Below are 20590 nucleotides of genomic sequence, written 5' to 3'. Positions count from 1 at the left end.
CTAGCTGATCCTTAGAAACATAGTTATTTACTTTCAATATGTGTTAATTATCTTTAAAACTGTATTTGCAGGTTAGCTTTATTTTGTTTAGAAAAAATCTTAGAATAAAAGTGTTACCACCTCTATAGCTGTATCAGAACTTCTTTTAAGTGTATCACTAGGCCAGGTGCAGTGGCTCTCGCCTGTAATCCCAGCACTTTGGGAGACCAAGGCAGGTGGATCACCTGAGGTCAGGAATTCGAGACTAGCCTGGTAAACATGGTGAAACCCCGTCTCGACTAAAAATATAAAAATTAGCTGGGTGTGGTGGTGCATGCCTGTAATCCCAGCTATTTTGGAGGCTAAGGCAGGAGAATCGCTTGAACCCAGGAAGTGGAGGTTGCAGTGAGCCAAGATCATGCCACTGCATTCTAGCCTGGGCAACAGAGCTAGACTCTCTCTCAAAAAATGAATAAATAAATAAACAAACAAATAAATAATAAGTTTAGATATATCCACAGAAATGGCAGAAATTTCATACCAAGGTTTGTCTAAACTTGGTTTCTACCTGGAATAAAGAATAATCTGCCAGGTGTAGTGGGGCATGCCTGTAATCCCAGCTACTAGGGAAGCTGAGGTGGGAGGATTGCTTGAGGCTAGGAGTTTGAGACCAGCCTGAGCAACATAGCAAAACCCCATTTCTGGGGGGAAAAAGAATAATCTCACACATATTTCAAATGTATGTAGATTTATGTTGTATGATTAAAATATGTTTATTTTAAAGAGTTATCTATGTTGTTATTGGCATTTTGTACTTTCTCTTCCGGGATACTTAAAGTGCAAATACTACCATGATTGGAAAGAGGGAGTCTTACCAAATGAAAAAATGATCCTCATATTTACAAAACCCTGGCCAGGTGCATTGGCTCATGCCTGTAATATCAGCACTTTGGGAAGCTGAGGTGGAAAGATTGCTTTAGCCCAGGAGTTTGGGACCAGCCTGGCCAACATAAGACCCCATCTGTACAAAAAATGTCAAACATTTAAAATACTAGCCAGGCATGGTGGTGCAAGCTTGTGGTCCCTGCTACTTGGGAGGCTGAGGTGTGCTTGAGCTCAGGAGGTTGAGGCTGCAGTGAGCTGTGATAATGCCACAGCACTTTAGCATGGGCAACAGAGTGAAACCCCATTTAAAAAAAAAAAAATCAGAGAGAAAGGGCAGAGCAATATGGGTGAATAGAAGGCTCCACTGATTGTCCCCAGAGAGGAACACCAAATTTAATAACTATCTATACATAAATAGCATCTTCCTTCAGGCAAGGCAGTCATGAAAGAAATAATATAAAATAAAGCACCTTCCTAAGAATGAAAAATCAGGTGAGCACTCACAGTGCCTGGTTTTAACTTCATATTGCTGGCAGAGGCACTGAAGAGGGCAAGAAAGACAGTCTTGAATTGCTGATGACACCCCACCCCTATCCTCTGGCAATGGCCGTAGGTGCAGAGAGAGAATCTGTGCACTTGGGAGAGGGACAGTGCAGTGATTGTGAGAGGCATTGAACTCAAAGCTGCCCTGTCACAACAGAAAGCAAAACTGGGCTGATATCAAATGATGCTTGCCCACTGAGGGAGCACTGAGACTAGTCCTAGCCAGAGGGGAATGGCCCATCCCAACAGTCAGAACTTGAGTTCCAGCAAGTCATTATGACCTAAAATGCTCTGGGGCCCTAAATAAACTTGAAAGGCAGTTTAGGCAATAAGGACTGCAACTCCTACACAAGTCTTAGTGCTGAGTTGGGCGTGTAGCCAGTGGACATGAGGGACATGTGACCTACTGAGACACCAGCCAGGGCAACTACAGGAGTGCTTGCACTACCCCTCCCACAACACCAGGCAGCACAGCCCTCAGCTGCAAAGGAGAAGCCTTACTTCTGCTTGAGGAGAGGAGAGGAAAGAGTAAAGAGGAATTTGTCTTGCAACTTGGATACCAACTCAGCCGCAGTAGGATAGGGCACTAGTCAGGGTCATTAGGCCCCCATTCCAGGCCCTAGTTCCCAGACAGTATTTCTAGACATACCTTAGGCCAGAAGGGAATCCACTGCCTTGAAAGGAAGGACCTATCATGGGAGGAATCATCACCTGCTGATTAAAGAGACCTTGGGCCCTGAATAATCAGCAGCAGCACCCAGGCAGTACTTGCCATGGGCCTTGGGTAAGACTCAGAGATATGCTGGCTTTAGATGTGAACCAGCACAGTCCCAGCTATGGTGGCTATGGTGAGAGACTCCTTTTGCTTGAAAAAAGCTGAGGGAAAAGTAAAGAGGACTTGATCTTGCACCTTAGGTACCAGCTCAGCAACAGTGGGGTAGAGTAACAAGTGGGCTCTTGGGGCCCCTAATTAGAGGCCTTGGCTCTTGGATGGAATTTCTGAGCCTTCCCTGGGCCAGAAGGTGGACCATTTCCCCGAAGAGTGAGTCCCAGACCTGGCAGCCTTCAGCATAAGCTGACTGAAGAGCCCTTGGGCCTTAGTGAACCTCGGTGGTAGCCCGGCAGCACTCCCCTTGGGCCTGTGGAGGTGATGGCCATGGGTGAGTTTCCTCTGCCTGTAGAAAGGTGAGGAAAGCGTAGAAATAACTGTGTCACATAATTTGTGTGCTAGCTCAGCTGCGGTAGAATAGAGCACCAGGTAGATTACTAAGATTTTTGACTCTAGTCCCTAGTTCATGGATGGCATCTCTGGAAAAGAATAGGGTCTAGGGGAACTTGCTGCCCTGAAGAGAAGGACACAAATCTCGCTGGCTTTACCACCTGCTGATTGCAGAGCCCTAGGGCCTCGAGTGAACATAGGCAGTAGCCAGGTACTGGTTACAACAGGCCTGGGTGAGACTCAGTGCTGTGCCAGCTTCAGGTCTGTCCCAACTCAGTCCCAGTGGTGGTGGCCACAGGGGTGCTTGTGTCACCCCACCCCCAGCTCCAGACAGCTCATCACAGAAAGACAGACTCCATTTGCTTGGAAGAAAGTAAGGAAAGAAACAAGAATCTGCCTGGTAATCCAGAGAATTATTCCAAATATTATCCAAGATTATCAAGGCAGTACCTCTATGAGTCTGGAAGAACCATAGTGTTACTGGGCTTGAGATGCCCCCTAATGTAGATATGTCTTAGATCTCAACACCCAAGTCTTTTTAAATGCCTGGAAAGAGTGCAGAGACTACCATAGATATCTGACTCTTCAATGCCCAAACACCAATGAACATCCACAAGCATCAAGACCTTCCAGGAAAACATGACCTCACCAAATGAACTAAATAAGGGAACAGGGAACAATCCTGGAGAAGCAGAGATATATGACCTTTCAGACAGATAATTCAAAATAGCTGTTTGGGGGAATGCAAAGAAATTCAAGATAACACAGAAAAGGAATTTAGAATTCTGTCAGATAAGTTTAACAAAGAAATTGAAATAATTAGAAAGAATCTAGCAGAAACTTTGGAGTTGAAAAATGGAATTGACATGGTGAAGAATGCATCAGTCTTTCACCAGCAGAATAAATCAAAACAGAAGAAAGCATTAGTGAGCTTGAAGACAGGCTACTTGAAAATATACAGTCAGAGGAAACAAAAGAATAAAAAAAATATAAAGTATGCCTAGAAGATCTAGAAATTAGCCTTAAAGGGGCAAACCTAAGAGTTATTGGCCTTAAAAAGGAGCTAGAGAAAGAGATAGGGATAGAAAGTTTATCCAAAGGAATACACAGAACTTCCAAAACCCACAGAAAGTTATTGATAACCAAATATAAGATTATATAACACCAATCAGATTTAACCCAAAGAAGAACATCTCAAGGCATTTAATAATCAAAATCCCAAAGATCAAAAATAAAGGAAAGATTCAAAAAGCAGCAAGAGAAAAGAAACAAGTAACAAACAATGGCGTGCCAATAAGTCTGGCAGCAGACTTTTCAGTGGAAACTGTACAGGCCAGGAGAGAGTGGCATAACATATTTGAAGTGCTTATGTAAAAAAATTATTACACTAGAATAGTATATCTGGCAAAAATGTCCTTAAAGTATGAAAAAGAAATACTTTTCCAAACAAATAAAAGCTGAGGGATTTCATTAACATTAGACCTGTACTACAAGAAATGCTAAAGACAGTACTTCAATCAGAAAGAAAAGAACAGTAATGAGCAAGAAGAAATCATCTGAAGGTACAAAACTTACTGGTAATATTATAGTAACGCCACAGAAAAACACAGAATATTATAACACTGTAAGTGTAGACTTAACTACTCCAATCTTAAGTAGAAATACTAAAAAGATGAACCAATAAAAAAATAACTACAACAAGCTTTCAAGACATAGACAGTAAAATGAGATATAAACAGAAACAACAAAAAGTTTAAAAGTTGGCAGATGAAATTAAGGAGTAGACTATTGGTCTTTATTATTCTCTTTGCTTGTTTGTTTAAACAAGCAGTGTTGTTATCCACTTTAAATCGTGGGTTATAAGATAGTATTTGCAAGCTGCACAGTAACCTCAAATCAAAAAACATACAACAGATACATAAAAAATAAAAAGCAACAAATTAAATCATACCACCAGAGAAAATTATCTTGGTTGAAAGGAAGACAGGCAGGAATGAAAGGAGGAAAAAGCAACCAGAAAACAAATGACAAAATGGTGGGAGTTAGTCCTTACTCATCAATAATAACACTGAATATAAATGAACTAAACCCTCTAATAAAAAGACATGGAGTGGCAGAATGGATGAAAACACAAGGTCTCATGATCTGTTGCTTTACAAGAAACACACTTCACTTAAAAAGACACACATAGAATGAAAAGAAAGGGATGGAAAAAGATATTCCATGCCAATGGAAACCAAAAAAGAGTAGACAAAATAGATTTCAAGACAAAAACTCTAAGAAGAGACAAAGAAGTCATTATATAATGATATAGGGGTCAATTCAGCAAGAGTATATAACAATTGAAATATATCTGCACCAACATTAGAGCACCCAGATATATAAAGCAAATATTATTAGAACTAAAGAGATAGAATCCAATACAATAAGAGCTGGAGACTTCAACCCCCCACTTTCATCATTGAACAGATCTTCCAGACAGAAAATCAACAAAGAAAGATCAGACTAAATCTCCACTATAGACCAAATGAACCTAATAGATATTTACATAACACTTCATCCAATGGCTGCAGAATACATATTCTTCTCCTCACCACATGGATCTTTCTCAAGGATAGATTATGTTAGGCCTCAAAACAAGTCTTAAAACATTCAAAAAAATGAAATAATATGGACCATCTTCTCTGACCACAATGCAATAAAACTAGAAATCAATAACAAGAGGAATGTTTAGAAACTACACAAAACACAAGAAAATTTAAAAATATGCTCCTGAGTCAATGAAGAAATTAAAAGAAAATGTAAAACTTCCTTGAAACAAATGATAATGGAAACACAACATACCAAAACCTATGGGATACAGCTAAAGCAGTACTAAAAGGAAGGTTTACAGCTGTAAGTGCCTACATCAAAAAAGAAGAAAAACTTCAAATAAACAACCTAAGGATTCATCTTAAAGAACTAGAAAAGCAAGAACAAACCAAACCCAAAAGTAGTAGAAGAAAATAAATAATAAAGATCAGAGCAGAAATAAATGAAATGAAGAAAACAATACAAAAGATCAAAATAAAATGCTGATTTTTTGAAAATATAAACAAAATTGACAAACCTTTAGCCACACAAATGAAAAAAAAATAGGAGAGAAGACCCAAATAAATAAAATCAGAGATGAAAAAGGAGACATTTCAGCCAATCCTGCAGAAATTCAAAGGATCATTAATGGTTACTATGAACAGCTATATGCCAATAAATTGGAAAATCTAGAAGAAATGAAAAAATTCCTAGACACATATAACCTACCAAGAATGAACCATGAAGAAATCTAAAACCTGAACAGACCAATAGCAAGTAATGAGATTAAAGCTGTAATGAAAAATCTCCCAGCAAGAAAAACCCTGGGATTCAATGGCTATATTGCTAAATTCTACCAAATACTTGCTAGAAAAACAAATACTATCCTATTCAAACTATTCCAAAAAGGAAAGGAAAAGGGAACATTTCCAAACTCATTCTACAAGGCCAGCATTACCTTGATACCAAAACATGTCAAAACATATCAAAAACACAATGATACCAGCCTGGGAAACATGGTGAAACCCCAACTTTACAAAAAATACAAAAATAAGCCAAGCATGATGGTTCATGCCTATAGTCCCAGCTACTCAGGAGGCTGAGGTGGGAGTATCACTTGAGCCTGGGAAGTCAAGGCTGCAAGGAGCTGTGATCATGCAACCACACTCCAGCCTGGGCATCAGAGTCAGACCCCGTTTCAAAACAAAACAAAACAACACCAAAAACCAAAAAACCCCACAAAGACAAGGACATATTTTTTAAAAAAGGGACAGGCTATTATCAGTGATGAATATTGATGCAAAAATCCTCATCAAAATACTAACAAATTGAATACAAAAACAAATTAAAATATCATTCATCATGACCAATTGAGATTTATCCCAATGATGCAAGAATGGTTCAACATATGCAAATCAATTAATGTGATAAGTCATATCAACAGAATGAAGGGCAAAAAACATAAGATCATTTCAATTGATGCTGAAAGAGCATTTGATAAAATTTAACATTCCTTCATGATAAACTCCCCCAAAAAAATGGGTATAGAAGAAACATATCTCAACATAATATAAGCCATATATGACAGACCCAGAGCTAGCATCGCACTGAATGGGAAAAATACTGAAAGCTTTTCCTCTAAGATCTGAAACATGACAAGAATGTCCAATTTCACCACTGTTATTCAATGAAGTACTGGAAGTCCTAGCTGGAACAATCAGATGAGAGAAAGAAAGGGCATCCATATTGGAAAGGAAGGAGTTAAATTATCCTTGTTTGCAGATGATATGATCTTACATTTGGAAAAACTAAAAACTCCAGCAAAAACCTGTTAGAACTGATAAACAAATTCAGTAATGTTGCAGGATACAAAATCAACATACAAAAATCATTAGCATGTCTATATGCCAACAGCAAACAACCTAAAAATGAAATTTAAAAAGTATTACCATTCACAATAGCTACAGATACAATAAAATACCTAGGAATTAACCAAAGAAATGAAAGATCTCTACAACGAAAACCATAAAATATTGATGCAAGAAATTGAAAAGGATACAAAAAAGGGAAAGATATTCCATGTTCATGGATTCAAAGAATCATTATGGTTAAAATGTCCATACTACCCAAAGCAATCTACAGATTCAATGCAATCCCTATCAAAATACCAAGACATTCTTCATAGAAACAGAAAAAAAATGAATCCTAAAATTAATATAGACCCACAAAAGACCCAGAATATCCAAAGCTATCCTAAGCAAAAAGAACAAAACTGGAGGAATCACACTGACTTCAAATTATACTACAGAGCTATAGTAACCAAAACATCATGATACTGGCATAAAAACAGAAAAACAGACACATAGACCAGTGGAACAGAATAGAGAACCCAGAAACAAATCCATACACCTATGGTGCACTCATTTTTGATAAAGGTGCCAAGAAGATACAGAGGGTAATGGACAGTCTCTTCAATAAATGGTGTGGGGAAAACTGGATATCTGTATGCAGAAGAATGAAACTAGACCCCTATCTCTTACCATATACAAAAATCAAATCAAAATGGATTAAAGACCTCAAACTGTGAATCTATCAAAAGAAAACTTTGAGGAAACTCTCCAGGACATTGGACTGGGCAAAGATTTCTTGAATAATACCCCAGAAGCACAGGCAAGCAAAGCAAAAATGGACAGATGGGACCATATCAAATTTAAAAGCTTCTGTACAGCAAAGGAAACAATCCACAAAGTGAAGAGACGACCCACAGAATGGGAGAAAATATCTGTAAACTCTCCATTTGACATGGAATAAATAACCAGAATATACAAGGAGCTCAAACAACTCTATAGGAAAAATATCTAATAGCCTAAGTATAAAATGGGTGAAAGATTTGAATAGACATTTCTCAAAAGAAGATGTACAAATGGCAAACGGGTATATGAAAAGGCTCTCAATATCACTGATCATCAGAGAAATGCAAATCAAAACTACAATGAGATATCATCTCACCCCAGTTAAACTGGCTTTTATCTAAAAGACACTCAATAATAAATGCTGGTGAGGATAGAGAAAAGAAAGCCCTCATACACTGTTGGTGGGAACATAAATTAGTACATCCACTATGGAGAACAGTTTGGAGGTTTCTCAAAAAACTAAAAGTAGAGATACCATATGATCCAGCAATCCCACTCCTAGGTATAAATCTAAAAGAAAAGAAATCCGTATATTGAAGAGATATCTGCATTGCTATGTTTGTTGCAGCTGTATTCACAATAGCCAATATTTGGAAGCAACCCAAGTATCCATCAACAGACAAATGGATAAAGAAAATGTGGTACATATACACAGTGGAGTGCTATTTAGCCATGAAAAAGAATGGGATCTGGCCAGGTGCAGTGGCTCATGCCTGTAATCCCAGCACTTTGGGGGCCGATGTGGGCAGATCACGAATTCAGGAGATTGAGACCATCCTGGCTAACGCAGTGAAACCCCGTCTCTACTAAAAATACCCACATGGTGGTGGGTGCCTGTAGTCCCAGCTACTTGGGAGGCTGAGGCAGGAGAATGGCATGAACTCAGAAGGCGGAGCTTGCAGTGAGCTGAGCTTGCACCACTGCCTGGGTGACAGAGCGAGACTGTCTCAAAAAAAAAAAAAAAAAAAAAAAGAAGAAGAATGAAATCCTATCATTTGCAACAATACAGATGGAACTGAAGGTAATTATGTTAAGTGAAACAAGCCAAGCACAGAGACACAAACGTAACATGTTCTTACTTATTTGTGGGAGCTAAAAATTAAAACAGTTGAACTCATAGAGAGTGGAAGAATGGTTACCAGAGGCTGGGAAAAGTATTGGGGAGGTGGGGGGAAGTGGGATGGTTCATGGGTACAAAAAATAATTAGAAAAAATAACTAAGACCTAGTATTTGCTAGCACGACAATGTGACTATAGTCAAAAATAATTTAATTGTCCACTTAAAAATAACAAAAACACATTAGTCACATGTGGTGGCACACACCTGTAATCCCAGCTACTTGGGAGGCTGAGGCAGGAGGATTGCTTGAAACCTGGAGGCGGAGGTTGCAGTGAGCTGAGATCATACTGCTGCACTCCAGCCTGGGCATTAGAGTGAGACCCCATCTCAATAAATAAATAAATAAATAAATAAATAAATAAATAAATAAAATGAAAAAAGTATAATTGGATTGCTTATAATACAAAGGATAAATGTTTGAGGTGGTGGATACCCCATTTACCCTGATGAGATTACTACACATTGTATGCCTGTATGAAAATATCTCATGTACCCCATAAATATATACACCTACTATGTACCTACAAGAAATAAAAATTCAAAATTAAACAGAAAAAAAAATCCCTGACGGAGTTATTGCTTAATGATTACAGAGTATCTGTTTGGGGTGACAAAAACGTCTTGGAAACAGTGACGGTGACACAACATTGTGAATGTAATTAATGCTACTGACTTGAACCCTTAAAATGTTTCAAATGGCTAATTTTATGTTATACATATTTTACCATATTAAAATAAATTTATAAAAATAGATAAATGGAATTTCTTAACAACTTCAAGATTTTTTAAACGTTCATTTCATTTCAATAAATATTTACAAAATGCCTAATTTGTCCTAGGTACTGCACAACACAGTGAATAATCAAGATAGTGACTTAAATATAAACAGAACTTAACAGCAAGACAAATTCAGTAATCGGTATTTTGTGAATCTCATGAAATTTATCATGACAACTCTGTAAGGAAGGTATTATCGTTATCACTATTTTATTGTTGGGGAAGGCTCGGATTAAGAAGCTTTTCAAGGCCAGTAAACAGTGGAATTAGAAGCACTTAGTAAATGTCATATTTTTTCTTTCAACATCTATCATGTTTTCAGAATATGAAATGCCTATTTAACTCCAGCCTGGGTGACAAAGTGAGATCTTGCCTCAGGAAAAAAAAAAAAAAAAAAAAAAAAAAAAAAAGCCAGGTTTGGTGGTTCATGCCTGTGATCCCAACACTTTGGGAGGCTGAGGTGGGAGGATTGCTGGAGGCCAGGAGTTCGAGACCACCCTGGCCAATATAACAAGACCCTGTCTCTATTTAAAATACACACACACACACACACACACACACACACACAGAGAGAGAGAGAGAGAGAGAGAGAGAGAGAAATGCCTATTTAGCACAGTCTTGACTTCCTATTTTACTTTTGGTTTAGGAAAGAATAACATGAAAAGTATAGCATGCTCCAAGTATACAGCTTCTCGGTCGTCTTTAGATTTCTGGTGGGCCTTTGCATTGAAACCTAACTCTTTGTTTTGGTTTAATTCGCTTCCTTTTCAAATTATGTCATAGTCCTGCTTGGTTGTTTTTTTGTGTGTGCTAGAAGGCAGGGCCTGTGAGAGGAGACCCTCAGTTACATCAGGGTTAAAAAAGCACAGGAAGTTTACGCACAGAGCAAAGCCATTTGCTAGAATTGGTTTTTATCCTTCCGTTTCGAAAATAAAGTTGCTGTTTGTGTTGGAGATGCTGTCATCAGAATTCCGCGGCACAAAGAGAAAGATACAAAAATATCTCTCTGACATATAACTTTCCCCCTTCTTCTAGCCCCTTGCTAGGAATGCCAGAAGAGGATCCTACGCTGACTGGAACCATTAGGTCTTTTGTTTGAATCCCAGTGATCGAGAAAGAAATGTGGTTCATAATCAGCTAGTAGTGGAGAAAAAAAGAACCCAAGGAGATAGGAGAGCTGTTAATTTCACTCGGGACATCTCCTCGAGACTAGTTTACTCGGAAAGCCTCAATGTTCCCTGGTAGCTGCAGGATCTACTTTGGGGGCTGCCAAGTTTCCTCTCTCATTCTTTCTCCTGCCCCAAGAGCAGGCAGGAAGGAAAGTTCCTGGACTGATACTCGTCTGTTTAGTAGGCGTGGGTCCTGGTTGAAGTCTCTCTAGGAAAACTCGTAAGTGTAGAAATCTTCTTCGTATTACCACTGTCTCTGCAATGAGATTTGGGCTGCTTTGCTTCCAGCGTCACACATCATAACTGAGGTGAGTTGTTTGTTTTTGTTTTTTCCAATCTTCATACCTCATAGAAAATCTTGATTCTTTTTTGATATGTGCTTTAACAAATGCGTCACTTAAATTGGTACTTCTCATACACTAACTTGCATATGTATCACCTGGAGATCTTGCTGAAACGCAGGCTCTGCAGAACTCAGGGGACCTGGGCTGGGCCTCTGATTCTGCACATCTCGGCTGACCTCTATGGACCACACTTTGAGTAAAAAGGGCTCAAACTCTGTCAGTTTTTTGCATTTTTGGAAGGGGTTGGGCATTGTAGGCAGGATAAGGGTATTTGGCTGAACACATGATTTGTGTTGAGCACCTGAGAAGACAATCAGACAACATCCTTTTCCTGGTTGTACCTACTTTGATGGCTATCTCTGTGCTTTGGGGTTTCTGTTAAGCAGATCCTAGGTGTGGTAAGCCAGATTACCCCTAAGTGAGAGAGGATGTTGGGCTTCTCCTTAGATTATATAGGCCACTTGGAGCAGAGCCAGAAATCCTTTTGTAATTTTTGTATTAACTGCCTATATCATGCCTCATCTGGTGTGGCTGGTGGTCACTTTGAACATTTCAGCTTAAATTAAAAATATGGCTGGGTGCGGCGACAGTGCGAGACTCCGTCTCAAAAAAAATATATATATATATGGCCAGGTGCGGTGTAATCATGCCTGTAATCCCAGCATTTTGGGAGACCGAGGCGAGTGGATCACCTGAGGTCAGGAGTTCGAGACAAGCCTGGCCAACATGGTGAAACCCTGTCTTTACTAAAAATACAACAATTAGCTGGGCGTGGTGTCACACGCCTGTAATCCCAGCTACTTGGAAGGCTGAGGGAGGAGAATCGCTTAAACCTAGGAGGCAGTATTTGCAGTGAGCTAAGACCGCGCCATTGTACTCCAGCCTGGGTGACAAGAGCGAAACTCTGTCTCCAATAATAATAATAATAATAATAATAATAATAATAATGCATGCTAGAAAAAATAGCTGATTTCTTTCTCCTATCATTCAGAATTGAAGATTATAAGGCATATGAATCTATTACATTGTTGAAAATCAGTCTGCGTAGGGAATAGAATGTATTTTATCCTCCTGTAACAGGCCTGGTAGTGTTCTTTAAATTCAGTATGTTCCTTGTTCCAAACAATTTACAGTTATCTGAAAGTTGCCTTTAACCCAAAAGAAACAAGCCAAGAGGAAAAAAGAGAATGGCGAGGAAATATACCTATTGTGTCCCCAGTTGAGGAGAGAAAAAAGCAATGGGAAAAAAGTGGGGAGAAAAGGAGAATGGTGGCCAGGAGTTGACAGGAGACACAGCTTCACAAAATGAATAAAAGGAACCCTAGCCTGGAAATAGAATCTTTCCCACACATGCATGGGCGTTCTCCTAGAGTAGAAGCTTGTATCTTTCTTAGTTGGAAAAATGTGACAGAGACAGAGTAGGTAGGTTGTAAATTTTGTTGTTCTATTTTTTTATAGAAACGGGATCTCATTATGTTGCCCAGGCTGGTTTCGAATTCCTGGGCTCATGCGATCCTCCCATCTCGGCCTCCTAAAGTGCTGGGATTACAGGTGTGAGCCGCTGTGTCCAGCCAATTTTGTTGTTCTAGTGAAGATGCTGAAGCCATTTGTCATAAATCAAGGAAGGGCTATACAAGTGATAGTCAGAGGAGTGTGCAGGCCTGGTGAGGCCTGGTATGAACACATGGAACTGTGTCCAGAGTTGGTTTCTTCCGGTGGGTTCTTGGTCTCGCTGACTTCAAGAATGAAGCTGCAAACCTTTGCAGCAAGTGTTATGGCTCACAAAGGTAGTGTGGACCCAAAGAGTAAGCAGCAGCAAGATTTATTATGAAGAGCGAAAGAACAAAGCTTTCACAGTGTGGAAGGGGACCCAAGCGGTTGCCACTGCTGGCTCGGGTGGCCAGCTTTTATTCCCTTATTTGGCCCTGCCCATGTCCTGCTGATTGGTCCCTTTTACAGAGTGCTGATTGGTCCATTTTTACAGACTGCTGATTGGTGTGTTTACAATCCTTTAGCTAGACAGAGTGCTGATTGGTGCATTTACAATCCTTTAGCTAGACACAGAGCGCTGATTGGTGCATTTACAATCCTTTAGCTAGACACAGAGTGCTGATTGGTGTGTTTTTACAGAGTGCCGATTGGTGCATTTACAATCCTTTAGCTAGACACAGAGTGCTGATTGGTGCATTTACAATCCTCTAGCTAGACAGAAAAGTTCTCCAAGTCCCCACTTGACCCAGGAAGTCCAGCTGGCTTCACCTTTCAGAACCACTGCCAGACAGACAGGAATTGCTTCTGTTTGAACTAAGTTTCAAATAACATTCCCTTCTACTATGGTCTGTAATCAGAGGTTATGAAAAACCATAACCCTTGTAGCATAAGCACTGACTGATCAGAATACAAGATAGTTGTAATCAGTCCACCCAACAGCGGATGGCAGGTAGGCAGTAAGCATGTGTGGGGCTGAGTATCAGCCTAAGCTATCCCGGGTCTGAATTAGACTTTTTGGGGGTAGATTGTAAGGCTGCAGATGACTTTAGAGACATACATTCTGGTTTCTACCATCATCTGCCAACTCTCTGGACCCATTTTCTCGGATGAGGCCATTTCCCTCTCTCTCAAGCCTGGAGTAATCCCTCAGTCCAGCTGTCTACTCCTGCAGCTGATACTGTAGAAAATAGAGTAAATAGAGTTCCCCTAGAGAACTACAAGACTCAAAATCCCATCTGCTTCCTGAACAGGAGAAGGGAAAGTGCATATATCGTTTTGTGAAGTGTTACAGCAGAAAATGAAACCTGATTACCACATTATCCAACTGTACAAAGCACTGTCCCATACGTTATCCCCTTGATTTTTCACAACCTTCCTGGAGTATATGGGTCAAGGAGATTGTAATTTCAACCTCTGAATGGAGAAATGAAGGTCCCAGTGAAGCAATTTGCCAAAGGCACACAGCTGGTCTGTGGGTGTGCTGGGATTCAAAGTCAACGCTGGTTTGCTCTGAGTTCAGGTGCATCCTGTGCTTTTCTGGCCTCGGCATCTTCTCAAGACCTCTGATGACCTCTTGGTCTGTACAAAGGTTTGTTAACCTTTATGTCATAATTTGCAATCTTTGCATTAAAAATAATCCTATTTCTACTTTGTTTTGGTCAAAATTACTCATGCGTTTGTCTTAAGCTTTGTCTCCATTAAGGTCTTTACTCCCCAGGAAAAAAATGTTTGACAGTAATGCTTCTCAAACTTTCTCAGGCTTAGATGTCACCTGGGGAGCTTGCTAAAACTCAAATCCTTGGGCTCCAACTCCAGAGATTCTGCTTCCCTAGGTCAGGCCCCAGGCGTGGGAATTGGCATTCTAATAAGCTCCCAGGTGATTTTAGTGCCACCACTCAGAGATCACACCTTCAAACAAAAGTCACAGCTCCAGTCAATATTTTAAAAGAATACATTTATGGTTTAGCGAGGGGGTATTAGTGTACTTTTGTATATGTATATTATTTATTTATTTTATTTATTTATTTTGAGACAGAGTTTCGCTCTTGTTGGCCAGCTGGAGTACAATGGCGCAATCTCGGCTCACTGCAGCCTCCATCTCCTGGGTTCAAGCAGTTCTCCTGTCTTAGCCTCCCTAGTACTGGAATTACAGGTGCCTGCCACCAGGCCTGGCTTATTTTTGTATTTTTAGTAGAGGCAGGGTTTCACCATGTTGGCCAGGCAGGCTGGTCTCAAACTGCTGACCTCAGGTGATCCACCTGCCTCATCCTCCCAAAGTGCTGAGATTACAGAAGTGATATTTATTTTTATTTTTTATTTTTTTTTAGACAGGGTATTGCTGTATCACCCAGGCGGGAGTGCAGTGGCATGAACAAGGCTCACTACAGCCTCTACCTCAAGGCTTCCATATCAACCTCCCGAGTAGCTGGGACCACAGGCACGCACCACCACACACAGTGAATTTTTAAATTTTTTGTGGAGGCTGGGTCTTGGTACGTTGCCCAAGCTGGTCTCAAACTCCTGGGCTCAAATGATTCTCCCACCTCAGTCTCCCAGAGTGCTGGGATTACAGGCTTGAGCCATGGCTTTTCTTTTTAAATATAAAATGCTTCACGAATTTGCATGTCATCCTTGCCCAGGGGCCAAGCTAATCTTTGTATCATTCCAATTTTAGTATATTTGCTGCTAAAAGGAACATGTCAGGGTACTGAATAATAGATTATCACGCCAGAATTCCTTGGTTTGAATATTAGTGCTATCACATGTGCAAGCTATGAGATCCTGGGAAAGTTAGTCTTCTTATGCCTCAGTTGCCTAATCTATAAAATGAGAATAATAATACTACCTACCTCATAGTGTAGTTGTGAGGATTAAATGAGTTAGCAGTGCAGGACACAGAGTATCTCTGTGAGTTTGCTATGATTATCACTAAGTCTTGCTCAATAATTATACTTTACAATAGAAACACCAACAACAAGATTCACACCAATAGCAAATGTTCTTTTTGGTTGTAGGTGTTGCCCCAGGTTTAATCATGGTCAAACATGTTCTTGTGTGTGTGAATGTGAGGGACTAATTGTCCTGGGCTGTCAGCTAGCATGGTTATGTAGGGCTTTCCACATCATTATGACAGATTGGACTTGACTCTGACAGTGATGAAAAGCCATCAACACAGCTTCAAGCTGGGAAGTGCAATCAGAATTGCATTTTAGAAATGTCTGTTGCTGTAGCATAGATGCCAGGTAGGAAGAAAGTGAAGCTGGAGGCAGAAACCTGTTTGAATAGACTGTTGCAATTGTCCCAGAGAGAAATAATAAGACTTAAACTAAGTGATATGGTTTGGCTGTGTCCCCACCCAGATCTCTTTTTGAATTGTAGCTCCCATAATCCCATGTGTTGTGGGAGGGACCCGGTGGGAGATAATTGAATCATGGGGGCAGTTTCCCCCATACTGTTCTCCTGGTAGTGAATAAGTCTCACAAGATCTGATGGTTTTATAAGGGGAAACCCCTTTCACTTGGCTCTCATTTTCTGTCTTCCCTGTCACCATGTAAGATGTGCCTTTTGCCCTCCACCATCATTGTGAAAGACATGTGGATTCCCCAGCCATGTGGAACTGTGAGTCCATTAAACCTCTTTTTCTTGATAAATTACCCAGTCTTGGGTATGTCTTTATCAGCAGTGTGAGAACGAACTAATACACTAAGGCAGTAGGGTAAAGCACTGAGCAGAGATCCCATCAGGAGCCTGTCATGACTCATATGATACCATATTAAAATGCTCAGCTTATGCTTCCTGACTACATCAAAGCCCTGTGAGAACTAAGATACAGTCTACCTCTTATGGAGCCCCAGCCCCAGCTCATAGTAGGTCCTTGATAGCTATTTGGTGAATAAATGGGTAAAGAATAGATGAAATCCTGCTGTGGTCTCCAAGGCTCTGTGATCTGGCCCTTGCCCCTTTCTCCAACCTCATCATGCTTCACTCTCCCCATTGTTCTTATCACATTGCCTTCCTCCAAGCCTTTGGAAATGCCAAACTGTGACTTCTAGTGTAGGGGTTGGCAAACTACTGCCTTTGTGACAAATCCTTCCTGCTTATTTTTATAAATAAGTTTTATTGGAACACAGCCATACCCTCTTGTTTATGCATTGTCGACAACTGCTTTAGTGCTATAACGGCAGAGTAGAGGAGTCGTGACACAGCCCATACAATACAGCCTGTGAAGCCCAAAATATTCACTATCTGGCCCTTTACAAAAAAAAGTTTACCAACCCCTGCTGTAACCCTTTGAACTTGCTGTGACCTCCGATTTAAAACTCTACCCTAAATGAAGTTACAGTAATCAAAACAGTGTGGTCCTAACATAAAGACAGACATCCAGATCAATGGAATAGAATAGAAAGCCCTGAAATAAACCCTCACACACGGCCAAGTGGTTTTTGACAAAGGTGCCAAGACCATTCAATGGGAAAAGGACAGTCTTTTCAATAAATGGTGCTGGGGAAACTGGATAGCCACATGGAAAAGAATAACATTGGACCCTTACCTTACACCTTATACAAAAATTATCAAAGACACAAAGAGCTAAAACTGCAAAACTCTTAGAAGATAACATAGGGGAATGCTTCATGACATTGGCTGTGGCAGTGATTTCTTGGGTATGACACCAAAAGCACAGGCAACAAAATAAAAATTAGATAAATTGGACTTCATCAAAATTTACAAAAATTTAAAACTTTTATGCATCAAAGGAGGACACTTTTGGTCCAGTGTGGTGGTGTGCACCTATAGTCCCAGCTATTCTAGAGGCTGAAGCAGGAGGATTGCTTGAGCCCAGGAAGTCGAGGTTGCAGTGAGTCATGATCATGCCACTGCATTCCAGCCCGGGCAATAGAGAGAGACCCTGTTTCAAAAAAAAAACAAACAAAAAAGAGGACACTTTTTACTTGTCTTTTATCTTCTGCTTTTTGTTTTCTGTTTTTTGTTTTTGAGACAGGGTCTTACTCCCATTGCCCAGGCTGGGGTGCAGTGGCACCATCTCGGCTCATTTCAGCCTCAACTTCCCCAGCTCAGGTGATCCTCCCACTTTAGCCTCTCTAGGAGCTGGGACTACAGGCACCCACCACCACACCCAGAAAATTTTTTGTATTTTTTAGTAGAGAAGGGGTTTTGCTGTGTTGCCCAGGCTGGGCTCAAGTGATCCACCTGTCTTGGCTTCCCAAAGTGCTAGGATTACAGGCATGAGCCACTGTGCCCAGTCTAGACACTTTCAAGAGAGTTAAAAGACAACCCACAGAATGGGAGAAAATTACATATTTGATAATGGCTTCATATCCAGAATATATAAAGAACTCCTACAGCTTAACAACAAAAAATGATTAAAAAGTAGGCAAATAACTTGAATAGACATTTCTTCAAAGAAAATATATAAATGGCTAATAAGCACATGAAAAGATGCTCACCATCACTAGTCACTAGGGAAATACAGGTCAACCCATAATGAGATACCACTTTATCCTGATAAGGATGGCCATTATTTGAAAAAAAAAAAAGCCTTTCTGGTGGTTCTGACCTCCCCATGTGAACATACCTCTTACAAAAAATCTCCTTCATCCCTCTCCAGATGAGGAAAAGAGGAAATACAAGAAGTGCCTGGTACAGAGCTCCAGTTCCTACTTCAGGGATGTGAAATGCCCAGGATGCTATAATCATCATGATCATTAATCATGCACACACAGTAGTGGTGTGTGTTGGCTGCTTGTATTAGTCCATTCTCACACTGCTATGAAGAAATACCTGAGACTGGGTAATTTATAAAAGAAAGAGGTTTAATTGACTCACAGTTCCACAGGGCTGGGGAGGTCTCAGTAAACTTACAATCATGGCAGAAGGGGAAGCAAACACATCCTTCTTCACATGGCAGCAGCAAGAAGTGCAGAGTGAGGGGGTGGAAAGGCCCTTATAAAACCATCAGATCTCATGAGAACTCACTGTCACGAGAACAGCATGAAGGTAACTGCCCTCATGATTCAATTACCTCCCACTGGGTCCCTCCTGTGACATGTGGGGATTATGGGAACTACAATTCAAGATAAGATTTGGGTGGGGATACAGCCAAACCATATGATTCCTCACCTGACCCTCCCAAATCTCATGTCCTCACATTTTAAAACACAATCATGCCCTTCCAACAGTCCCCCAAAGTCTTAACTCATTCCAGCATTAACCCAAAAGTCCAAGTCCTAAGTCTTATCTGAGAAAAGGCAAGTCCCTTCCACCTATGAGCCTGTAAAATCAAAAGCAAATTAGCTGCTTCCTATATACAATGGGGGTAATGGCATTGGGCAAATACACCCATTACAAATGGGACAAATTGGCCACAGTGAAGGGGCTACAGGCCCATGCAAGTCTGAAATCCAACTGGGCAGTCATTAAACCTTAACATTCCAAAATGATCTCCTTTGACTTCATGTCTCATATCCAAGTCACCCTGATGGAAGAGGTAGGTTCCCATGGCCTTGGGCAGCTCTTCCTCTGTGGCCTTTCAAGGTATAGCCCCCACTTCCAGCTGCTTTCATGGCTGGTGTTGAGTGTCTGCAGCTTTTCCGGGTGCACGGGGCAAGCTGTTGGTAGATCTACCATTCTGGGGTCTGGAGCATGGTGGCCCACTTCTCATAGCTCCACTAGGCAGTGCCCCATTGGGGACTCTGTGTGGGGGCTCCAACCCCACATTTCCCTTCCACGCTGCCTGTATTAGTCCATTTTCACACTGCTGATAAAGACATACCTGAAACTGGGCAATTTACAAAGGCAAGAGGTTCAATGGCAAACTCACAGTTCCACATGGCTGGGGGAGCCTCAATCATGGCAGAAGGCCAGGAGTAGCAAGTCACATCTTATGTGGATGGTGGCAGGCAAAGAGAGAGCTTGTGCAGGGAAACTTCTATTTTTTTTAAACCCTCAAATCTCATGAGACTCATTCACTATCACGAGAACAGTGGCCCACAATTCAATGACCTCCCACCAGGTCCCTCCCACAACATGTGGGAATTCAAGATGAGATTTGGGTGGGGACAGAGCCAAACCATATCACTGCCCTAGCAGAGGTTCTCCATGAAGGCTCTGTCCCAGAAGCAGACTTCTGTCTGGACATCCAGGCATTTCCATACTTCCATACATTTCCTCTGAAATGTAGGTGGAGGTTCCCAGAATCAATTCTTGACTTCTGCACACCTGCAGGCCCAACACCATATGGAAGCTGCCAAGGCTTTGGGGCTTACACCCACTGAGGCAATGGCCTGAGCTATACGTTGGCCCCTTTAGCCACAGATGGAGTGGCTGGGATGCAGGGCACCAAGTCCCAAGGCTGCACACAGCAAGAGGGCCCTGGACCTAGCCCAGGAAACCATTTTTCCCTCCTAGTCTTCAGGGACTGTGATGGGTTGGGCTGCTGTGAAGGCCTCTGACATGTCCTAGGGACATTTTCTCCATTGTCTTGGTGATTAACATTCAGCTCCTTGTTACTTATGCAAATTTCTTCAGTGTGCTTGAATTTCTCCCCAGAATAAGGGTTTTCTTTTCTATTGCATCGTCAGGCTGCAAATTTTCCAAACTTTTATGCTCTTCTTCCTCTTGAATGCTTTGCTGCTTAAAAATTTCTTCCACCAGATACCCTAAATCATCTCTCTCAAGTTCAAAGTTCCACAGATCTCTAGGGCAGGGACAAAATGCCACCAGTCTTGTTGCATAGCAAGAGTGACCTTTACTCCAGTTCCCAAGAAGTTCCTCATCTCCAT

The 20590-nt window shown here is 41.0% G+C and overlaps 1 protein-coding gene and 1 pseudogene across 8 annotated transcripts in view; one reads left to right on the top strand and one right to left on the bottom strand.

Annotated features, from left to right (window-relative positions):
• The first annotated feature begins 10420 nt into the window (after positions 1–10420).
• ABCG2 (ATP binding cassette subfamily G member 2) overlaps positions 10421–20590 on the top strand; it is a 142983-nt gene continuing 132813 nt past the window's right edge. For 2 of the 8 annotated variants that reach the window (XM_009448009.5, XM_054683183.2), the window contains exon 1: positions 10701–11264. The gene's annotated coding sequence lies outside the window, so the exon portion shown is untranslated. Of the gene's footprint in view, positions 11265–20590 lie in introns of all 8 variants that reach the window. The other 6 variants (XM_063809666.1, XM_063809665.1, XM_054683180.2 and 3 more) reach the window with 5 other exon arrangements.
• On the bottom strand, positions 15386–15486 carry LOC112209045 (U6 spliceosomal RNA; annotated as a pseudogene).

The sequence above is a fragment of the Pan troglodytes genome, chromosome 3 (assembly GCF_028858775.2).
Source record: "Pan troglodytes isolate AG18354 chromosome 3, NHGRI_mPanTro3-v2.0_pri, whole genome shotgun sequence".
NCBI lineage: Eukaryota > Metazoa > Chordata > Mammalia > Primates > Hominidae > Pan > Pan troglodytes.
Note: the sequence above shows the minus strand (reverse complement) of the source record. Positions and strands in the feature narration are given on the sequence as shown.